This window comes from Eschrichtius robustus, chromosome 11, assembly GCF_028021215.1.
Source record: "Eschrichtius robustus isolate mEscRob2 chromosome 11, mEscRob2.pri, whole genome shotgun sequence".
In the NCBI taxonomy this organism is placed as follows: Eukaryota; Metazoa; Chordata; class Mammalia; order Artiodactyla; family Eschrichtiidae; genus Eschrichtius; species Eschrichtius robustus.
Window position 1 is genome coordinate 31,634,976 of NC_090834.1, and position 25,310 is coordinate 31,660,285.

Consider the following 25,310-nt stretch of genomic DNA (forward strand, 5'->3'; position numbering starts at 1 on the left):
GAGGTTTGTCATACATTGTCAAATTTTTAAAAAGCAAATTATTGATAATATGGGAAAGAAGTTATAGGTAAATATGTGTTTGTCAGTTATCTATTGCTGAGTAACAAACTACCCCAAACTGCAGTGGCTTAAAACAATAAACATTTACTATTGTTCACAAGTTGACCAGTTCACTGAGTGGCTCTTGTATTTGGAATTATTCATGTGTCTGAGATCACCTGCATGTAGGGTAAGCATCTATACTGACATTGTTGGGACCTCCTATATTTTTGGAAAGCATCTGGCTTTGGAAAGTGTAAATACAGAGTGAAGTAAGTCAGAAAGAGAAAAACAAATATCATATATTAATGCATATATGTGGAATCTAGAAAAATGTTGCAGACGAACCGATTTGCAAGGCAGAAATAGAGACACAGATGTAGAGAACAAACGTATGGACACCAAGGGGGGAAAGTTAGGGGGGATGAATTGGGAGATTGGGATTGACATATATACACTAATATGTATAAAATAGATAACTAATAAGAACCTGCTGTATAGCACAGGGAGCTCTACTTCACTGCACAGTAAAAACAAATGCGACATTGTAAAACAACTATACCCCTATTAAAAAAAAAAAAAGCTGGTCTAGCATGACCTTGGCTGAGACAACTGGGCTTTCCTCTACGCGATGTCTCTTATTCTCTAGTAAACTAGGCCAGGCTTATTCACATGGAGTTTCAGGTGTCCAAGAGGGTGAAGTGCACAATGCTTCTGAAGATCTGTGCTCAGAACTACACAATGTCCCTCTACTGTATCATGCTGGCCAAAACTAAGTAACAAGGTCAGTCTGTAGTCAGAGCAAAGGGCATGGATACAAGTAGGCCAATGATTGTGGCCATCAATAAAATCAGTATTGTATTATGCATTTTTTATAAGCATAGAAAAAGATTCACAAAGATGCAAGCTAAACATATAATTGCATTATATATGTGTTGTATGTTTGTAATGTGAAATTAAAGAAGCTGGATGATCTTACTCTGTTTCACAAAATTTTCTATTGTTTCATTTTCATGGAAAAAATCTATGTATTATTTTAAGAAATCTTTAAGAGTTCCTTGTGCATTTAACAGATAAAAATATACACATGAATCTCATGGATAAACAATACCCAGAATTGACAAAGTAGCAGATGAGGAGAGAAATAAAGAGATCATTTATCTGGGTTTTTAAAACTGTTTGGCAGTTCTCAGTCAATTTCTCGCTCCCCTTCCCCCAAGGCTTCTAAGTTCACACTTCATTTCCGGGGTTGAGGAGACATCAGTCAAGTGAGGCGCCCCTACTATTTAGTGGCTAAGGGGTGGCACAGAGACAAATAAGGGTCAATTTGACTTATTAACTGTGTTAAAAATAGTCTGGAAAACAACATAGAAACTTACGTTAGTGACCCTGTGTGTGTGTGTGTGTGTGTGTGTGTGTGTGTGTATGTATTTCATTCTGGTGACTTTGTTACAGTAAGGAGAAAAGTCAATATTCACTTCCTGTGTTCTAAAAGAGAGAAGCTACATATCAGAGGAGGAGTCAAATTCTATCCTGTCAAAGAATGAGAGAATTTGAGAAGCTGCAGTTTCCCTTTTAGGTAATGCTGGTCCACTGAGAGCAAAGAAAGAAAGCTGCTTTCATTTTCACCGCTTTTCCTGCCCAGGGAGCTGGAGCAGCAATGGCTGGTGAGTCGCTCCAGGTTTTCTGTTGTTTATGGTTATGTTTTGTGGGGAGAAACAGCTCAGGAGGAAGGAACGGGTGAGAGGAGAAGGAGCAATGAAGGGGGCACACACGAGACACAACTATTTTACTCTGAGACTGTAAGGGATGGAAGCTTGGGGCACAGTAATGAGTATGCTAACAAAGTGTTTTAGACAATACATTACAACTTCTTGGAAAAACGGAAAATTTAGAAAATCCGGACCTATGTTCTTAAAACTTTCGTGTTGATTTTAGGCTTTTCTTTGGACTTCTGGACTTGACCCAGAGTTCTCACCCAAGTGTTACCTTGTCACAGTGAAAGGCCATGCAGTAAAAATGCAGAGTAACTTGAGTTTCCTACGTATTTCTGCTCTCTGTGTGAATTTTAGTTTATAACAGTGAGCAAACCAGATACAGTTTGTGCTCTCAATCTCTGCACAGAGAGTCACCCTGTCAGCCCTGCCCATGGAAACAAAAATGCATTCTTTTACAGGTATAATATGTTTTACTGCTATACATATTGAATATAATGTGTTTTTAAATTAGGTATTGATAAAAATGACAGGAAGTGAAGGCATCATGGGTGATACAAAGACTAAACTGAGTCAGTCAACTCTCACTGACTTACACTGAAGTTGCTTCACTTCTCTGGACCTCAGTTTCCCCATCCAAAAAAAAAAAAAAAAATTAGAGAATTGAACATCCGTAAGTATTTGTCTAAGTGTGGTCCTCAGGCTAGCAGCTTTGGCACCACCTCAGAAATTGTTAGAAATGTAAATTCATGGGCTCCACCCTGATCTATCAAAAAAGAATTTCTGGGAATGGAATACAAAAAGCTCTGCTTATCAAGCTTTTTCAGGAGATTATTTAAAATCGAGAACCACTGGCCTAGAATCAGATATCTAAGCTCCTCTCCGTGTCTAAAATCCTATCATTCTCACAGAGAAAAGACCACCAAAAGAAGATCCGGTCAACATGGTGAAGTTAATGGCCAGGAACGTGCTTGATGGCATTTTTGATGATTTGATGGAAAATAAAGTGTTAACTAGGGGTGAGTTACAAAGATTAGGGGAAGAAGTGGACCACATTGTGAACAGGACTGGAGACCTGGTTGATGATCTCACTGAGAAAACGCAAATGGCAGGCAAAATATTTAAGGACCGTTTCTTCAACCCCAAGAAACAACTGAGTTTAAGTGAGTATCTCAGTAAAGGGCTAGTAACTTGTTCTTTATCTACTATCCTTATGCAGTTTTTGTCTTCTTATTTCTTTTTGCAAGTGGATAATATACTATTCACATTTCTAGCACCTTCTTTGCCTGTCTATCTTATTTAATGCCACAAAATGCCCTGATCTACCCAGTCCCTGTTCCATCATCCCCAGTCTGACACAGATTAGGTGTTGAGTAAATATTTGTTAAAGGAATAAATGGTGTTGGTGCTGTATTAAATTAAATGATAGTCTTTAACTAATCTGTGCTACTCTGGCCATACACTGTGGCCTTTAGAGTCATTCCCAGATATAGAATGATCAGTAGAACAAAATCCACCATCTTCTTCTTAGCTGTGGATTACCCAAGGAACAAATCTCTGAGAACCTGTATTTCTCCTTGCTAAAGGAAGACATAGGGAAACTGAAAGTTTGAGGAACATAGATGTGTCCTTCTTTCTAGAGCATGTGTTGGCACACTTTTTCTTTAATGAGCCAGAGAGTAAATATTTCAAGCTTTTCGGACCATATGGTTTCTATAATAATTACTCACATCTGCTGTTGTAATATAGAATCAGCGATAGAAAGTAAGTACAAAATAAGTGTGGATGTGTTCCAATAAAACTTTATTTACAAAAACAAGTGTCAGACTGAATTTAGACAGTGGGCCATAGTTTGCTGACCCCTAGTTCAGAGTAAAATTATACATGAGTATATCCCCAATTCTTGGAACACCCTCTGGGACTATTTTGTTATTGTTGAAAGACTAACTTTTGTACAACAATGTATTTTTCTTCCTCATAATGAAAAGTGCTATTTCAGAAAACCTTGATTAATGAATTTGAATATTCCTTGAATTACAGAAGAGGAAGATAATGAGTTCTTCTTTGTTTCAGAGAAAATCTGCCTCCTCTTTCACTTGGCACAAAGTTACAGTTTTCTAAAACAAACCTGGAACTTAGAGAATGGGGCAAATCTCCATGCTTCATAGAGTAGTCAGTCCCATGCTGAGCATAGTCATTTCCTAGTCAGTGCAAGGGAAAGAGTTTGAAGTGTATAGGTTCTATAAACTTAGTTCTGCTAACAAATTTTATTTTACTATTAGTTCAGGATCTCATCTGGAAAATGAGAATGATGAATCTGAGAGCACTGAGTCATCTTCTTCTTTGACAGGTAACTACCTCCAAATCACACATCCCAAGTGAATACTCTTAGACCCCTAGTGCTGTTAGAAGGTATTTCCTTAAAAACCTAGAAATTCTATGTTCTCAGTCAGTTCTCATCTTTGGAAATAACCTTCAGAATAGAACATTGATCCTTAAATTTTTTCATTCCACCTCAGAATCTGAAGATGAAAGTGAAAAAAGTAGAGATGAGGAAAAAGTTGAATCAGCCCAGGCATTGGCTCTCCCTCCAACAGGTAACTGCCCCAAACCCAGTGGCTCATGGGAACCCTTATTCATTACTTGGGGTAAGGCAGCTGTACAACGTCCCTACATTATAGTGGAAAGACCACTGAACTGAGGCTCAGAAAATCTGGCTTATTTCTCTCCTCTGCACCTAACAAAGCCCCTTAAAGGTAAGGTTAGCATTTACATCCCTGATATTCAATTCTCCTAAGAATGTAGAAGTTGAAAGTGAAGATTATGAAACTGAGAAGAATGCTAGATTGTCCCAGGTATCTGTTCTAACTATGATAGGTAATATCATCGACACATAATGACATTATTAAAGCAAAGACAGATAAAGAAACTCCTTATGGTGTAGTGGAAAGAGAACTGAAGTAAAACCCAAGAAATCTGTAAGACTGAGCCCATCACTGTCTCTGATTAACCATATTTGCTGGTATAACCAACATTTCTGAGACTCACATTTTTAAACGGAGTTGATAACATCTCTGAAAGGATTCATAAAACATCAAAGATATAGGCAACTACCTACTGCACAAAACAGAATAAGGATGTGGTTAAGAAAAACACATTAAAAAAAACAGCATGAGTCACACATACTATGTGGTCACCAAAGAATCTGATGAATTATTGGGCCACATTAAAGAACCATAGCATCCAGAAAAAGGGTAATGATAGTATTGTCTTCTGAGTACTATATTTTCAAAAGTACAGAAAAACTTACCAAAGGAATAAAAACTTTGTCATCTTTATTCATTGTTATATCCATTCATACATTATATATTCATATACTAATTGAAAATCTACAGTATGCTATTTTAATTACTGTGTTTATAGCAGTGAGCAAGATAAAGTTACTGCTTTCATACAGTGTAGTGAGGGCAGATATATAGTAAACTCTCAAAAAATAAACAGTATAATTTCAGGGGATGTACACAAGAAAGAGGATTAGGCCATAGAAAGCGATATTGTTGTTGAGGGGAGGGGTACACATGAGTCAGGGTGAACAGTTATGAGAACTCTTTTGAGATTATATTTCAGTATATAACTGAACAATAGGGAGGGAATTGTGCCAAAATTTAAGGCAAAAACATTCCATGGAAAGAGGAAACAAGAACAAGGGCTGTGAGTCAGGAATGGTCTTGTCATGTAAAAGGGTAATAGAGAAGGCTGGTCTGGCTGGGGAGTAGGAAATGAGGGCGATATGGGTGCAGGAGCTGTCAGACAGACTGGGACGGCCATAGCATGTGGGGCCTCTGAGAGAATGCAAAACAATTCGGATTTTATTTGCAATACAAAGCCTTTGGAAGTTTTTGAGCAGAGGAGTGATAAACATAGAATAGAAAATCTACTTGTAAGCTATTTAAGTGTTTCAGTTAAGAGATAATAGCTTTTAGGCCTGGGTTACAGTAATAGAGATGATAACAAGTGGTTATATTTGGGATCTATTTTGGAGATAGAGTCAACAGAAACTACAGATGGATTGGATATGGGCTAATGAAAGAGACGAAGGATTTGTAGAGACATGAATAGAACTAGAGGCTGTCATACAGAGTGAAGTAAGTCAGAAAGAGAAAAGCAAATATGGTATATTAACGCATATATGTGGAATCTAGAAAAATGGTACAGATGAACCTGTTTGCAAAGCAGGAATAAGACACAGATGTAGAGAAAAAATGTATGGACACCAAGTGGGGAAAGAGGGAGGTGGGATGAATTGGGAAATTGGGATTGACATATATACACTAATCTGTATGTATTTTATACTAATATGTATAAAATAGATAACTAATGAAAACCTGCTGTATAGCATAGGGAACTCTGCTCAGTGCTCTGTGGTGACCTAAATGGGAAGGAAATCCAAAAAAGAGGAGATATATATATATATATATATACATATAGCTGATTCACTTCACTGTACAGCAGAAACCAGCACAACATTGTAAAGCAACTATACCCCAATTAAAACAATAGAAAAAAAAAATGATTCTAAGTTTTGGGCTCAGCAACTGGGTGAAAGATATCAATTCCTGAGAGAGAGAAAACTTGTGGTTGAGAGAAAACTTGGGAGAAACCTATCTGTAGAAGAAGATGGTATCAGAAGTTCTTCTTTGTAAGTTTAGTTTAAAACATGTTACATCCAAGAGAAAATGTTGAATAAAAAGGTGATGTACAACTGAGGAATTCACAGAGAGATGTTGGTACCACCTAGAAGAGGCCACCTAGGGAGAGATGTTGATAGAGAATAACAGAGACTCTAATATAGAATAATCCCACTTTTGGAGTTTGGCAGATGAGGAAAATTTAGCAATGAACACAGACAGATTTCGAAAGAGTAGCTGGAAAATGCAGGATCACAGAAGCCTAGAGAGCAGTTTTCAAGAAAGATGTGTTCAACAATGCTAAATGCTAAGCAAGCAACAAATAGTCAGTGGTAACATTGATAACAGGTATTTTGCTTAAGTTGTGAGGATAATAGCCATTTTATGCATACAAGAAAAAAAAATCAGAGTTGAAAACATGAAAATAGTGAAAATAGACAATGCCTTTAACGACTGTGCTGAGAAGTGGAGCAGAGAAATGGGACAATAGATGGGGGGGAAACAGAGTCAAGGAAATGTGTTTTTAAAAGATAAATTAAGATTCTAATATGCCAACGGGGATAGCATAGAAGGGAGAGAGGTAGAAATTGATGCTATAGAAGACATGGCTGAATAAATGCTTGAGTAAACTTCCTGTGTGTGAGAGGGAAAGGGACTCATAAGGAGTGGTATCACGCTTAGATCAGAGGAAGAACATATCTTTCTTTTTAGTAGGAGGGAAAGAACAGAAGGTGGGTAGAGATATAGGTAATTTGATGAACTTGTTGATTAAAAGGATGTAATTGTTCCTTTTTTTGATGCAATAATGTTATTTATTTATTTTAAAATATATATCTATTCATTTTCAAATTCTTTTCTTATTTATGTTGTTAAGTAATACTGAGCAGAGTTCCCTGTGCTATACAGTAAGTCCTTGTTGGTTATCCATTTTAAATATAGCAGTGTGTACATGTCAGTCCCAAACTCCTAACTATCCCTCTCCCCCACCCTTCCCCCAGTAACCAAAATATTTTTCTATTATTTATTTATTTATTTATTTATTTATTTATTCTTACTTTTCTTATTGGAGTATAGTTGATTTAAAATGTTGTGTTAGTTTTACTGTCAGAAACTAACAAAGTGAGTCAGTTATACATACACATATACCCACTCTTTTTTAGTTTCTATTCCCATATAAGTCATTACAGACTATTGAGTACAGTTCCCTGTGCTGTACAGTAGGTTCTTATTAGTTATCTAGTCTATATATAGTAGTGTGTACATGTCAATCCCAAACTCTCAATTTATCACTCACCACTCCTTTCTACCCTGGTAACCACAAGTTTGTTTTCTACATCTGTGACTCAAGTTCTGCTTTGTAAATAGGTTCATTTGTACCATTTCTTTAGATTCCACATATAAGCAATATCATATGATATTTGTCTTTCTCTGTCTGACTTATTTCACTCAGTATAACAATCTCTAGGTCCATCCATGTTGCTCAAAATGGCATTAATTCATTATTTTTTATGTGTGAGTAAAACAGTGCAGCAATGAACACTGGGGTGCATGTATCCTTTCCAGTTATGGTTTTCTCCAGATATATGCCCAGGAGTGGGATTGCTGGATCATATGGTAGCTCTCTTTTCAGTTTTTTAAGGAATCTCCAGGCTGTTCTCCATAGTGGCTGTACCAATTTACATTCCCGCCAGGAGTGTAGGAGGGTTCCTTTTTCTCCACAATCTCTCTAGCATTTATTGTTTGTAGATTCTTTAATGATGGCCATTCTAACTGGTGTGAGGTGATACCTCATTATAGTTTTGATTTGCATTTCTCTAATAATTAGTGATGTTGACCATCTTTTCATGTATCTCTTGGCCATCTGTATGTCTTCTTGGGAGAAATATCTATTTAGATTTTCTGCCCATTTTTTTATTGTGTTTTTTTGTTTTTTGATATTGAGCTGCATGATCTGTTTGTATATTTTGGAGATAATCCCTTGTCAGTTGCTTCATTTGCAAATATTTTCTCCCATTCTGTGGGTTTTCTTTTCCTTCTGTTGATGGTTTCCTTTGATATGCAAAAGATTTTAAATTTTATTAGATCCCATTTGTTTATTTTTGTTTTTATCTTCATTACTTTAGGAGGTGGATCAAAAAATATCTTGCTGCAATTTATGTCAGAAACTGTTCTGCCTATGTTTTCCTCTAAGAGTTTTATAGTGTCTGGTGTTACATTTAGGTCTTTAATCCATTTTGAGTGTATTTTTGTGTATGGTGTTAGAGAATGTTCTAATTTCTTTCTTTTACATGTAGCTGTCCAGTTTTTGAAGCACCACTTATTGAAGAGACTGTCTTTTCTCCATTGTATATTCTTGCCTCCTTTGTCATAGATTAGGTGAACATAGATGCCTGGGTTTACCTCTGGACTTTCTATACTCATCCATTGATCTATATTTCTGTTTTTGTGCCAGTAACATACTGTTTTGTTGACTGTAGCTTTGTAGTATTATCTGAAGTCAGGCGCCTGATTCCTCCTGCTCGGTTTTTTTTTTTTTCTCAAGATTGCCTTGGCTATTTGGGATCTTTCATGTTTCCCTACCAACTGTAAATTTTTTTGTTCTAATTCTGTGAAAAATGCTATTGGTAATTTGATAGGGATTGCATCGAATCAGTGGATTACTTTGGGTAGTACAGTCATTTTCACAACAGTGATTCTTTCAATCTAAGAACATGGTATATCTCTCCATCTGTTTGTGTCATCTTTGATTTCTTTCATCAGTATCTTATAGTTTTCTGAGTACAGTTCTCTTGTTTCCTTAAGTATGTTTATTCTTAGGTATTTTATTATTTTTGATTCAATGGTAAATGGGATAGTTTCCTTAATTTCCTTTTCTGATCTTTCGTTGTTAGTGTATAGGAGTGCAAGTGATTTCTGTGTATTAATTTTGTATCCTGAAACTTTACCAAATTCATTGATGAGCTCTAGTAGTTTTCTGGTAGTATCTTTAGGATTTTCTATGTATAGTATCATGTCATTTGCAAACAGTGACAGTTTTACTTCCTCTTTTCCAATTTGGATTCCTTTTATTCCTTTTTCTTTTCTGATTGCTGTGGCTAGGACTTCCAAAAATATGTTGAATAGTAATGGCAAGAGTGGACATCCTTGCCTTGTTCTTGATCTTAAAGGAAATGCTTTCAGTTTTTCACCATTGAGAATGATGTTTGCTGTGGGTTTCTGGTATACGGCCTTTATTATGTTGAGTTAGGTTCCCTCTATGCCCACTTTCTGGAGAGTTTTTATCATAAGTGGGTGTTGAATATTGTCAAAAGCTTTTCCTGCATCTATTGAGATGATCTTATGGTTTTTATTCTTCAGTTTGTTAATGTGGTGTATCACATTGATTGATTTACATATGTTGAAGAATCCTTGCATCCCTGCGATAAATTCCACTCGAACATGGTATATGATTCTTTTAATGTGTTGTTGGATTCAGTTTGCTAATGTTTCTTTGGGGATTTTTGCATCTATGTTCATGAGTGATATTGGCCTATAATTTTCTTTTTTTGTGATATGTTTGGCTGGTTTTGGAATCACAATGATGGTGGCCTTGGAGAATGAGCTTGAGAATGTTCCTTCCTCTGTGATTTCTTTTGGAATAGTTTAAAGAGGATAGGTATTAACTCTTCTCTAAATGTTTGATACAATTCACCTGTGAAGCCATCTAGTCCTGGACATTTGTTTGTTGGAAGTTCTTTAATCACAGTTTCAATTTCAATACTTGTGATTGGTCTGTTCATATTTTCTATTTTTTTCTGGTTCAGTCTTGTATCTTTCTAAGAATTTGCCCATTTCTTCGAGGCTATCCGTTTATTGGTATAAGGTTGCTTTGAGTAGTCTCACATGATCCTTTGTATTTCTCTGGTGTCCATTGTAACTTCTTTTTCATTTCTACTTTTATTGATTTGAGTTCTCTCCATTTTTTTCTTGATGAGTCAGGCTAAAAGTCTATCAGTTTTGTTAAAAATTGAAATAGATTTTAGTTTCATTGATCTTTGTTATTGTATTCTTCATCTCTATTTTATTTATTTCTGCTCTGATATTTATGATTTATTTCCTACTAACTTTAGGTTTTGTTTGTTCTTCTTTCTCTAGTTGCTTTCGGTGTAGGGTTGAGTTGTTTACTTAAGATTTTTCTTGTTTCCACAGGTAAGATTGTATTGCTATAAATTTCCCTCTTAAAACTGCTTCTCTGTGTCCAATAGATTTTGGATCATCATTTTTTTGTTGTTGTCATTTGCCTCTAGTTATTTTTTAATTTCCTCTTTGATTTCTTCAGTGATTCATTGGTTGTTTAGTAACATACTGTTTAGGCTCTATGTGTTTGGGTTTTTTACAGTTTTTTTTTTTTATGTAATTGATTTCTGTTGTGTTCGGAAAAGATGCTTGATATGATTTCAATTTTCTTAAATTTACTGAGGCTTGATTTGTGGCCCAAGATGTGATCTATCGTGGGGAATGTTCCATGTGCACTTGAGACAAAAGTGTATTCTGCTGCTTTCAGATGGAATTACCTATAGATATCAGTTAAGTTTATCTGGTCTAATGTGTCATTTAAGTCTGTGTTTCCTTACTAATTTTCTGTCTGGAAGATCTGTCCTTTGGTGTAATTGGGGTATTAAAGTCACCCACTATTATTGTATTACTGTCATTTTCCCCTTTCATGGCTGTTAGTATTTACCTTACATACTGAGGTGCTCCTCTGTTGGGTGCATATATATTTGCAATTGTTATAATTTCTTCATGGATTGATCCCTTGATCATTATGTAGTGTCCTCTTTGTATTTTGTAAGAGTCTTTATTTTAAAGTCTATTTTGTCTGATATACATATTGCTACCCCAACTTTTTTTTAATTTCCATTTGCGTGGAATGCCTTTTTCCATACCCTTACTTTCAATCTGTATGTGTCACTAGGTGTGAAGTGGAGTGTCTTGTAGACAGTGTATATATATATATACACTGGGTCTTGTTATATGGGTCTCTTATATGGGTCTTGTTTTTATATTCATTCAGCCAGTCTATGTCTTTCAGATGGAACATTTAATCCATTTACATTTAAGGTAATTATTGATATGTATGTTCCTAATTGCCATTTTCTTAATAGTTTTGGGTTTGTTTTTGTAGGTCTTTTTTTTTTTCCCTTCCTCTTATGTTCTCTTCTCTTGTGGTTTGATGACCATCTTTAGTGTTGTGTTTGTTGATTTTTCTTTTTTATGTGTATATCTATTGTAGTTTTGGAGTTTGTTGTTCCCTTGAGGTTTTGATTTAGTAGTCTATATATGTACAAGATTGTTCTAAGTTGCTGGTCTCTTTCTTGCCTAGAGAAGTTCCTTTAGCATCTGTTTTAAAGCTCACTTCATAGTGCTGAATTCTTTTAGCTTTTGCTTGTCTGTAAAGCTTTTGATTTCTCCAATGAATCTGAATGAGGGGCCCACTGGTTAGAATATTCTTGGTTGTAGGTTTTTCCCTTTCATTGATTGAAATATATCGTGTCACTCCTTTCTGGCCTGCAGAGTTTCTGCTGAAAAATCAGCTGATAACCTTATGGAGACTCCCTTGTATATTATTTGTTGCTTTTAATATTTTTTGTTTGTCTTTAATTTTTATCAGTTTGATTAATATATGTCTTGCTGTGTTCCTCCTTGGGTTTATCCTGTATGGGATTCTCTGCACTTCCTGGACTTCGGTGAGTGTTTCCTTTCTCATGTTAGGGAAGTTTTTGTCTATAATCTCTTCAAATATTTTCTCAGACCCTTTCTCTTTTTCTTCTCCTTTGAGACCCCTATAATTCAAATGTTGGTGAATTTAATATTGTCCCAGAGGTCTCTGAGACTGTCCTCATTTCTTTTCATTCTGTTTTCTTTATTCTCTTCTTGGCAGTGATTTCCACCACTCTGTCTTCCAGCTCACTTATTCATTCTTCTGCCTAAGTTATTCTGCTCTTTATTCCTTCTAGCGTATTTTTCATTTCATGTATTGTATTGTTCATCTCTGTTCTTTAAATCTACTAGTTCTTTGTTTAATATTTCTTGTATCTTCTCAATCTATGCCTCAACTCTTTTTCTGAGGTTTTGGATCATCTTTACTATCATTACTCTGAATTCTTTTTCAGGTAGATTGCCTATCTTCTTTTCATTTAGTTGTTCTTGTGGGGTTTTATCTTGTTTCTTTATCTGGGACATACTTCTCTGTCATCTCATTTAGTCTAACTTTTTGTGTTTACAGTCTCCTTTCTACAAGCTGCAGGATCTTAGTTCCTCTTGTTTCTGGAGTCTGCTCCCTAGTGGGTGAGGTTGGTCCAGGGGCTTGTGTAGGCCTCCTTGTGGAAGGGACTGGTGCCTGCCCTCTCACAGATGGACCTGTGTCTTGTCCCTCTGATGGACAGGGCCATGTCTAGGGGTGTGTTTTGAGGCAGTTGTGAGCTCAGTACAACTTTAGGCAGCGTGTCTTCTGATGGGTGGGGCTGTGTTCCTACCTTGGTTGTTGTTTGGCATGAGACTTTCCAGCTCTGGGCCTAAAGTTTGTTGGATGGGACCAGGTCTTGCTGCTGAAATGTGGACCTCTGGGAGATCGCACTCCATTCAATATTCCCTGGGGCTTCTGCTACCAGTTTCCTTGCCCTCACAGTGAAGGATAGTTGACATCTGCCTTCCCAGGAGACCCTCTAAGACCCCTAGGTAGTTGTAGCCTGCATTCCTATGGAGGTACTGCTTTCTGTGTCTCTCCAAGAGTGGAGTCTCTTTTTCCCCCAGTGCTGTGGAGCTCTTGCACTCAAGCCTGCTGGCTTTCAAGACTAAAATGTTCTGGGGCTTCTTCCACCCAATGCCAGACCCTCAGACTGTATTGGAGGGCTATTTTATGTGGAACCTCTCTGTGTAACCTGCATGGGTTTAATATTTTTTGGTGCAAGGGCTGTTTTTAGTATAGATGTCTGCCATCTCTTTCCTCACTGTATAACGGCTGTTATTCCCTTTATAGGAGGTGTGACTTATGTTGTAGTGTCCAGAGCCTGCAATGGATATTGAGCAGGGTCTCCCCTTTGCCCTGTGATTGTTACTTCCTTGCCAGAGGTGGGGTCTGCTCCCTAGTTGTTGGAAGAGAGGGCCCCAGATCTGTTTCTTAGCTGTGTTTCTGATCTGTGGTTTGAGGTAGGCAGGACTGCAGTACTCCTACTGGGAAGGAAGCCACTGAGTATTCCTCCTCTGTAGCTGTTCACCTATGGGTGTGCTCTGTTGTGTCACCTTTCACCCATTGTGAGAGCTCTCAGGTTACACTGTTGATGGCACTGCTTTCGGCCCCACCTTAACTGTGGGTATGCCAGCAACTGGCCTTGGTATCTCTCAGAAGATTTTTTCACCAGACCTCCAGCATAGATCCACTGAATTCAGGTCCCAGGATTTCAAGTAGTCATGGATCTGGACCTACTGTGGGTGCTATGGGGGCAGCTCTGACTCTAGCCTGGCCCAACCCCTATGTACATGTGCCCACAAAATCTACAGATGCTAAAGCTAGGTCCGTCTTGGCTGTGGGAGCACTTGTTGCCCATTCAGACATTCTGTAGGTGCTGAGATTACAAGGCTGGTCACGGGGGTGTCAATTGAATCTTCACACAGCTGTGAGGAGAGATTTGAGGTTTTCTTCCTTAGTTGCATGTTCCCTGGGGCTCAGCTGTGGTTTCAGCCCCACCTCTGCATGTGGGCCACCCACAGAGGTCTGCTCCTGAGTCTTCCCTGGAGCACACGAGTCTGCCCCAGTGGGGAGGGAGCTTGGATGCAGCACTGAGGCCAGGGTCACAAGAGCCCTGGTGGTGATGGGCATGCAGTAAGCCAGTGGTCCTGGGCATGAGGGAGCTGGCCTTGGGAGGCAGCAGCCAACATGTGGGGAGAAAGGCTGCAATGGCTTCCCCACCCCTTAAGTGTCACTTAATCTTGGCGCTTTGCTTCTACGGGAGTCCAGGTTTCCTCCACAAGCATTCCTGGTTGTGGATTTCCTCACTCCTGTCCCCTCAAGCTGTCTCCTTGCAGCCAACAGCAGTCCTTTCCCCGGGTTTGCTCTCCAAACCCCATGTTCCAACACCCAGGCCCTGTGCGCACCAGTGGACACGCATCTCAGGCAGGGGCATGCTGGGCTGTGGCACAGACTGTCTGTGTAGGTCTCACTCTGTCCTGCCTGCCACAGACCAGTTGCTGCACTCTCTTCCAACAGCCTCAGAAGCTCCCCTTTTGTCCCAACTGATCTTCCCACAGGTGAGTGTGCTTCCTTGGATGCAGGGACCTCTCCTCTCCTTTAGCTACCCCACCCAGGGGTGCCGTTCCCATCTGCTTCCTCTCCTCTTCTTTTTCCCTTCTCCTTTCCTTCATCCTACCCAGTTATGCAGGGATCTTTCTTGTCCTTTTAGGTGCCTGAGGTCCTCTGCTAGTGTTCAGCCAGTGATCTGTGAGAATTTTTCCATTTGTAGATGTATTCTTGATGTATTTGTGGGGAGATTTGAGCTCCACATCTTCCTACTTCTCAGGCATCTTGATCTCCATCAATGATATTCTTATGCAAAAATATTAGAAGGAATAAAAGGTTTGTTGCCTAAGGGAAAATGTGAACCAGGGGATACTTGGTAGCTATTTTCAAGTATGAGAAGATAACTATTCATTAACAAGCAGTCATAAACTTTTAATCTGTGCTAGGTATCATTCTAGATACTGGGAATACAGAGATTAGAGATTAAAGACATCTTCCCTGTCTTAATTATGCTTACAGTACAGTAAACACAATTAAGATAAACATAATTATTTATATGGGGCATTTACATAAAATAATAGAAACATAGGGAAAGGTATATTGAAGTCATGGGAGAATTCATGGGCTTTACAGGAAGAGGAATTAGATTTTTTTTCTGTATGTTCCCAATGTGGAAAATATATACCAGTGTTTGGAAAGTTCACACTTTATGATGCTCAGAACTGTTTAAAAATGCCTTAGAATGTTGTAAGTACCCTGTTAGTGGAGATATTTCAGAGAGTGGTAATAATAAAGTAGGCATATAGTCAGCAGAGTTCAAATATCTGAATAATGACCTTATTAGGCAAGATGAACATTAGGCTTCCTTCCCAATCTTAGATATCATGTTTATGTGAGTCTAGTGTGTTGGGTCTGAGAAAGCAATCAAAGTTGTGACCACTAACAAAAACAGAAATTTATGGTGAGTTCAGTAAGAAGCAGAAAGCAAAATGGGGAGTATTCAAGATTTGTGTTTTAGTCATTTTAAATATGAAATGATTTTCTTATTATATTAAACTTTGTGGTGGGCTGGCAGTAAGCATTTCTGGAGAATGAAAGCCCAGTCAAAAGATCTGCATGACTTAATGGCAGTGGATGTTACTGTTTAATGAGCTATTTTTTCTCTTTTAGCTCCTCAGGAAACACAGGCTTCCCAACCTGGGAAGTTAAAACTTTGTCCTCCTGATCATTTCCACACACTGAAGACAACGAAGGAAGATGAGATGATATGTTTTGGAAGATTTTCCATTTAAACAAGATACTGGGACTCACTCAATTTTAGTTCTTGTTACAAATGTCCTAAGATCAGACCAAAAGCACAGGATGTTATTTAATCATGTTATCTAATTATCTGGTTCTTACATTTGATTTCCTGTCTCTTCCATCACATTCTGAACTCCTATCCACCACCCAACCGAAGCCAAGTTCCTAGAGTGTATACTCAGACCTAGTATATGTTTTCAGTTTCAGGTATTGTCTCTTTCCTCAAGAGAATATATTTCCATTCCCAAGCTCTCCAGCCATCCACTGTTTAATTGTAAGGGCCTGTTTTGTATGAACTTTGTAGGCAAAATTAGGAGGTCTGGAGCAACTCATTTTGTGTCTGTTAATTGCAGATATATCCAGTGATGGAGAATGAAGGCTGGACACGCCTGGCCCTCATCATCTGCAACAAAGAATTTGACTGTCTTTCTAATCAATATGGTTCTGTGGTTGACCTTTTGGGAATGCAAGATTTGCTTGAAAACCTTGGATACTCAGTGGTTGTAAAAGAGGCTCTCACAGTTCTGGTAACGGACCAGGAGAGTGGGACAAGCTTCCTTCCCTCCTAAACGTTTTGAACCTCTTCCTTAGCATCTGTAAGAATAAAATTCATGTTATAGAAATTATATTTGCTCCAGAATAGGATTCCCTTAATTTCAGCATCCTCCCATGCACAGTCTCATAGAAAATATTTAGAGCAGCTCTATGTAGAAGTATTTCCCCCAAATGTTGGATCTTTCTAAAGTTCTCAACCTGGGAGGAATCTATTACTTGATAGCCTGGGTGAGACATAAGCTCTGGGCCCTGAAAGTTACTGATATCTACAGAAAGAGCTTATGAGACTTTTACAGTTTCAATATCATGTGTGTAAATGTAAAACCAGGTGTGTAGAAAAAAATTGCACATACACACATAAAGAAAATGTTGTGATTCTGGCCGTGCCAAAAATAATCCCAGAGGGCTTTAGACAAACCATTTTAAACTTAACTTTCTGCTGTTCCAAGATGAAGGAATTTGTTGTGTTTCTAATTTTTGTCAATAGAAAATTCTCTCTGTCTCTGCCTCTGTCTCTGTCACTCTCTTTTTAATAAAAACTTACAGAAACTCCAACATGTAAAACAGATGAAAGCAAAGCTCTCGTATTGGAGACATATCATCTCACTTGCCCCTCATTATACTCCATCTCCCAGTATCTTCTTAAGTGTAAGGTTCTATTGAAAACCATTGGGCTAGATGCTATGTAAAATCTCTACTAACTTTAATATTTTACACATCTAATTTCCTGGTTTTATGTCAGAATATAATTTATCTTACAATTCCATTCAGTCCAAATCACCTGATTCTTTAGTGCCTGCTCCTTTTTGTGAACTCCACCTATTATTTGAGTATAAACTATATAAGGAGAATTCCTCAATAGTAATTCTGGAGTGTTTTTTCAGGAAATGGAAACAGCGCTAAGACAGTTTGCTGCCCACCAAGAGCACCAGTCCTCAGACAGCACATTCCTTGTATTTATGTCACATGGCATCATGGATGGAATCTGTGGGACAAAACACACAGAAAAAGACCCAGATATTCTTCGTGATGATACCATCTTCCAAATTTTCAACAGCCGTAACTGCCAGAGTCTAAAAGACAAACCCAAGGTCATCATTATGCAGGCCTGCTGAAGCAGTGAGTCAAAGTTCAGGAAACCCAGGGAGTGGCCATGTACTTCTTTCTATTAGTCTAGAGTCTAGCCTTCATTTTCCCAGGGATGGGGAGAGAAACAATATTTCAGTATAACTCTTAGGTACAGTCCAGAAAGAAATTGTAATAAGGCTGTACTATTTTTCTTTTTTTTTAAGAAATGATAAATAGCCTAGAATAATGAGGAATATACTGATTATTTGGGACTAGGTTGTCAACATGATCATTCTAAACTTAAGTGAGATTTATGTGGTTCCCAGTCAGTGAGGCAGTTTTTCTAGTAGCAAGACATTTGCATTTTTAATAAATGGCATATTGAAAGGAATAATTGTAAAAGAGACTTTCTGTGTGTATGTGTGTGTGTTAATATAACATCTTTTATAAGACATGGATATCTCAGAAGGTGCTGGAGTTGTTTGAGTGACTGACATGGGAGAAGCCTCTGCATATAGGTATGACCAGTTCTTGCAGTGTTCCATCTGGAATGATGCCATTACAAAGAGCCATGTGGAGAAAGACTTCATTGCTTTCAAATCTTCGACTCCACATAAGTGACTTCAGAGAGAACAATTTCTAGATCTCCTATTAATTTCTTGATCACAGGCTTGGTTATGATCATATCTTATCACTAATATAAGAACATTTCTTCCCTAACTAATGAGATATTTAGGTGGGGAAGATATTTAAGTACTGAGATTTTCATGACTGGAAACCTGTATGTATTGATACTGGAGGAAATTTTCAAAATAAACAGGACTTCGGTGAAGACCCAGATTTAAAATAGTCTAAAATAGTCTATACATAAATCAAGAGGTTTTTTAGATGTAGCAATGGCACAGAAATGTATCATCTTCTCAGATTTGGTCCAACTGATGATCTACTAACAACTAAATGAGCCAACCAGTGAAACTGTAAAGCTTGCTCAACACCTATCGGCCTGTTATTTGAATCTAGTCTTAGGTTATTAGTTAACATTCAAATGCCTGACTTCATGAGAGTGCAGTCAGTGACTGAAAATCCTTCTTTGGCAGGAAAGTCACAGTAGAGGTAGAAATAAAAGATATTCTTGATTGCTCATGGTCATACCTGTAGAAAATCTATTTAACAGTCATTCATGATATTGTTTTATCAATGATTTAGATAACAAGGGCAGTTTTAAAAACCTAGTTTATACAAGTTCTAAGTGTTTTAGTGTAGTAATTTCAAATTTTAATGTGCATGGGAATCGTTGAGAATCTCATTAAAACATAGATTTCTCATTCAGTATGTCTGGGGCAGGGCCTGAGATTCTTCATTTTTTAAAAGCTCCATGGTGATGCAGTGCTGTTGGTTCATGGCTGCTTGTGACTAGGAAGGGATTAGAGGACCCTCTGAGTCTACCTGGGGAAATAGGAAAAAGACCATGCAGGAAACACCCATTCCACAACTGGAATAGTTCTACTTCTCTTTGTTTTACATATTGGAGTTTTAAAAATATTTTATTTGAAAGAAGAGTTCTGTGCTTTTAGCTCTTAAAGGAAGTTTAAAAAGTATATGCAGTCTGATACGTACTCTAAGAGATTGTTTAATTGAGGAAATAAAGTCTAATATGTGAAATTCTTGCATTAATATTTTTATATACATAACTATGTGCAGATAATGTACTAGATGCAAGGCATGTGATACACAGCTAAAGCAGGCATGGTCACTAAACATTACAGAGTGTATGGTCAGACCAGGAAGACAGAAATTAATTGGGGGAAAATATCTGTTATGTTTAACAGAAATAAATAATGATTGTCAAATGTGATAAGTGTTTTAAAGAAAAAATGTGTGCTCACATTTGAAAGATGAAGGAGTTAACCATATCAAGGGCATGAAAGACAAAATCAAACAGACTCACTTATGTCACGTGGTTTTAAAATGGAGCCGAGAGGCCATTAACGAAGTGAGCTTTATGCACATCCTCACCAGCTGAAACATGAACTTTTGAGCTGGAATAAACTACAAATATGCCAAATATTCCAATAACTCTGCAATAATACCTGCTACTTGCTCCAGTAATGGACTTTTGCTGAGTGATAGCCTTGGGAACCAATCATGTTCAGTCAAGTCTAGCTTTCTGCCTTGCAACACCGATCAAAATTCTTTGTAAGCAAATTATGTAGACATTCCCCTTTTTGTCTTAAAAACCTCTGATTTTGATCCTTAGTGGGACACTATTTGGATTGCTACCCAAATCTGTGTGCCTTGAATAGAAATTCTTTGATCCCAAATAAATGCTTTTGCTTGATTATTGCTTCTTAACATTTTTAGGCTGACAAGGGTAAGAGAGGAATATTCCAGACAGAAAAAAAAAAAAACTGTACGAGGAGGGCGTGAGAAAGAAAGAAAGGAGCTTAGAAAAGAGAACCAGAGAACCAGTGTGACTAAAACACAGAGCCAGGGGACAGTAACCAGAAGGAATTTGGAGAAGTACACAAGAGCCACATAATTTGAGGCCTCATATGTTAAGGAAGGATTTGGTCTTTTGCACTAATATATTTTAATACTAATTTTACTTTATACTACTACTAATTTTACTTTATACTATTTCATTGCTTAGGTGACTTTTAAGCAATGAAATGATAAGATTTTCTTGCTGTTTTTTCTTTTTAAAAAATTTTATTGAAATATAGTTGATTTACAATGTTATGTTAGTTTCAGGTGTACAGGAAAGTGATTCATTTTTTACATTCTCTTTCATTATAGGTTATTACAAGATATTGAGTATAGCTTCCTGTGCTATACAGTAGGTCCTTGTTGGTTATCTATTTTATATATCATAGTGTGTATATTTTAATCCCAAACTCCTAATTTATCTATCCCCCCTTTCCCCTTTTGAAGCCATAAGTTTGTTTTCTATGTCTCTGATTCTATTTCTATTTTATGAATAAGTTTATTTTTATCATTTTTTTAGAGTCCACATATAATTGATATCATATATTTGTCTTTGTCTGGCTTACTTCACATAGTATGATAATCTCTAGGTCCATCCTTGTTGCTGCAAATGACATTATTTCATTCTTTTTAATGGCTGAATAGTATTCCATTGTGAGATATATATATATATATATCTATATATATATCTATCTATATATATATCTATATATCTATCTCACATTTTCTTTATCCATTCATCTGTCTATAGACACTTAGGTTTCTTCCATGTCTTGGCTATTGTAAATAGTGCTGCTATGAACATTGGGGTGCATGTATATTTTTGAATTATGGTTTTCTCCAGATATATGCCCAGGAGTGGGATTGCAGGATTATATGGTAGCTCTATTTTTAGTTTCTTAAGGAAACTCCACTGTTTTCCATAGTGGCTACACCAATTTACATTCCCACCAATAATTTAGGAGGGTTCCTTTTTCTCCACACCCTCTCCAGCATTTATTATTTGTAGACTTTTTGATGTTGGCCATTCTGATCAGTGTGAAGTGATACCTCACTGTAGTTTTGATTTGCATTTCTCTAATAATTAGTTATGTTGAGCATCTTGTCATGTCCCTTTCGGCCAACTGTATGTCTCTTTTAAGATGATCACTGTGAGGATTCTGTGGAGAATGAATTACAGTACAACAATATTAGATGTAGGGAGATAGGTTAAAATGCTATTGCAGTATTACAAGCCATAGGTGATAATGATAGTCTTGGGATGATGTAAATATTTGGATCCGGGAAATAATTAGTATATAAAATTTATATGGCCTAGTAGTTTAGCGAGTATGTCTGATGAACATGAAGACATGATTGAGGTGACTCAAGTTTTCAAGTGGAGAACTCTGGTTCATTCATTAAAATGGGAACCCTGAAAGAAAATTTGAGATGCCTTTGGCGTATTTCAAGATGAAATGAAGAGTGTAGCGTTACATAGCTGTATATTCCAGAAGAGAGAGCATTTGAATTTTGGGAGATGCTTGCCTAAGAATGATATCTAATATTCTAAAAATGGATCAATTTATCTAGCAACAGAGAATAGAAGGAGAATAGATCCTAAAGCTAAGGACTGAAGAACTCTAGAGTTCAGGATCTGAGGCAGAAATATTAGTCAGCAAATTATACTAAGAAAGTATGGTCAGGGAATAAGAAAACTAGGAAGATGTGTTGTCAGAGTTATAAAGAAAGAATTTGTTGGAGTTACCAATATTTTCTGATGTGAATGGGAGACCAGGTAAATGTGAGGCCTGATAAAGGACCATTAGACTTAATGAATTAGAGGTCATGGATGACCTTGGGGAAAGTCATTTGGTAAAGTTGTTGTGGGAAGGAGAAGACAGACAGAAGTGAACAAGCTAGGAGGAAATGAAGACGTTGAGTAGAGATAAATTGGAGAAATTTAACTATAAAAAGGAAGGAGATATAGGAAGGTAGCTGCAGATAAAGTGACAATTAAGAGAATATTAGCTTTTTCTGATAAGAGAAATTTGATCACATTGCAATGGTAAAGAGAGGTAGTAATTCAAAAGATGTTCACTCAATAAAACAGTAAGTGCAAAAAATTAAAGTATTAAAACAGTATGGATGAAGAGGAGGCCCGGAGTCAAGGACTGTCAAGACCTGGCTTCTTTTATTCTATCATGTAGTAAATGCTCAAAAGATTTATGTTCTTTTCTACTACTTGCAGTCCTAGAGGCCATAATGTTGGCCCTGCCTACTAAGAAAGTCAAAGGAATTTATAATTGAGGGTCTATGATGGCTTCTCTGGGCCTGTTATGGAAACATCTCAGCATTATCCAGATTTGGCCTCCCTCCTTCCTACGAAGCACCAAAATCAAACTTTGTTCAAAAGCTATGGCTCTAAGAGTCTTGTACACTTATATGGTGGCTGAATTCCCCCATTATTTTAAAACCGTTTATTTTCAGGTAATGTTTCTTGGATACTTTACACAAATGGCTCTCTCTTCATTTCCCAACTTATCTACTACTTCAACGAATATTCTTGGTGTTATCATTTGGAGGAGATTTTTCGAAAGGTAGGAATCTCCATGTCTTTTCAATTTATGTCCCAGAAAACTTTGTAGAACTGTTTGCAAAGCTTTTCTGTGAATCCTGAAGCTCTTAAGTCATCTTGATACTCCTTCCTGTACTCTAAGTTTATTTAAAGAGGAAGTTTTTGGAAGCACACTACGTAGAACCAGAGTGAGTTTTTCTGATTCCGATAGCCTTGCTTATTTAACGAGTGCTTTTGAGAGTACTATTTATTTTGCGTAGGTACTATATCCAAGTAAAAGCTAAAGTTCTTCTGTTTATATTGTACTATCTGACCACAGCCTTAATACAAACTATATACTCACTTCTGAGAAGAAGTCCAGAATTCCCTTTAAATTTTTTTTAAAAAGATTTCTTTACTATTTTAGGTTCAACATTCATTTGAGACCCCAAATGTACTGACCCAGATGCCCACGATTGAAAGACTATCCATGATACGATATTTCTACCTCTTCCCAGGGAATTAAAATCATGCAAAGCATTCAGGTAAATGTATCCAAGAAGTGGATTTGGGTTTTCCCTGCTCAGAGTCTATACAAAAAGTCTGGACAGAATGGAGAACAATGACAGAGTGCTGCAGCACCGTAGTCACTGAAGCTCGTCTTATCTGCCTTTTCTTACTGGTTGCTGGTGAAACCGTAGTTTTATTTGACTTTGGCCATTGTATAATGACTGCACATGAAACGATAAAAGTCCAACGGTAGCTTGCTAGAAAACATTTCAGTCCTCATTTCTCTCAAGGATCTACTCAGTGAATATAAAATATTTAGTTTTGATGCATGCACAAACATGCTATGTAGAGCAGGTGTTTAGCTTCCTGACTTCCGAGAAGTCAGTTTTGCTGAGTCACATCCCTTCTCTGTTTGTGATGAGGGCTGCCTGGACCACAGTGTCAACTGTTATTGCTGGATCTATGCTGAGACCATGAGACCCTAGTGTAGATCTTCCCATTTGGGGATGACAGGTCCATAGCCCTTTTGTGAAGATACATCTCACAGGAGAGATGAGTTCTATTTATATCTTATCTCTAGGAGCCCAATTACTCATGTTCTCTTCTCTTTATTTTTTCCAGGAAAATTAAGGCATTATGGTTCCTATGAATCTACTATTTTAAAAGGTCAACTTAATTAAGAACATTTTTATATAAACTTCCCAACTGCCCATCCTCCAAAAATAACAGGGTAAAATCATTCCTATACTACTGCTGCATTAATGCTTCATAAATTCTTTTAAAATTATGCTTGCTTTCTCATTTTACCATAAATATGTCATGCTCATTACAAAACAAATTTTAAGTATAGAAAACCAAAAATTTTAACAAAGAAATAATACTTGTTAACCTTTTTGGTATTTCTAGATGCAAGTCTAAATACTTCTACATTTTTTTATTGTCAAGATTTGTTATATGCACACAAGAAATAAAGCCGATAATGATTGGCAAAGAAATGAAGATAAATGCCTCTTTTTAATAATGTTACTAATTTAATAGATAAAAATATTCAATTTCATTGGAACATATTTTAAATATCTTTATTAGCTAGATCTTAATATGAATTATTAATTCATATTATTTTCCTATTTTGTTTCAAGTTTTTTGTGTTTTTCTTATCAACTTGTGTAAATCCTCCCTGTATTAGAAGGAAGGATTAGATCATGTTCTTATGTTATTAGATCATGGTCATGTTAGCATGTATTTCTTAGTTTGATATTATTTTGTGTATTCTATTATGTGACATGTAGAACATTGAAATTTTCAGTAATGACATCCATTTATATTTTTCTGCATTTACTTTTACTTTTTTAAATGAAATATTGTACTACTTCATCAATAATTTTTTAGAATTACTTTTAAGATTTTTTTAATCTATCTCTAAATTATATATGTTGTTTCCTATGAATTATGGGATACTATTATTAAGGATATTATTGATATTTTTTCAATGAATTACAAACTGTGAAAGAAATACTTGTTGATTCATGCTTCATTTTCTTACTAATTGTCTTTAATATTAATTTAGAATGTGCTCTGGGCTAGTTGTTTTTGGAGAATATATAATACAGATACTAGACTTTGGTTTTTACATTAGGGAATCTTTGACTACAAGGGATTGGAATCCACTCAAGCTAGCTTCAAAAAAAAAATAAAAAACAAAATAACAGTCTTAAAGTAAGCAAACAACAGGTAATCTAATATTCCTACAAGTGGAAAACAAAAAAATAACCATGTCTCTGGAAATCTGGTCTAGAAAATTGAAAGTCAGGAAATTATTCTCTCTGATTAGCCCCTACAATGTAGCATGAGTCTTTCTTTTAAATCTTGCACCTATAAAAATCCATAATTTGTAATAAAGTAGCTAACTTCTCTGACACAATTTTCCAAGTATGAAGTGGGTACACTAACACTTGACTCATATAGAGCAGGTACAATATTATGTGTATGAAGTGCCTCCCTGTTACACTGCCAGTCACATAGTGGGCAATTTTGACAGTAGAAGTCATTACTGTTACATGCACTGATTTATCTTTCAGGGCTATGCCACATCACACTGTTAATTACTGTTGTTTTATACTCTTCTTTAGTTCTCCCTG

General features: G+C 36.7%; 1 pseudogene; it reads left to right on the plus strand.

Moving 5' to 3' along the window:
* Positions 1–1,564: 1,564 nt before the first annotated feature.
* Positions 1,565–23,412, plus strand: LOC137772402 (inactive caspase-12-like; annotated as a pseudogene).
* Positions 23,413–25,310: the final 1,898 nt, after the last annotated feature.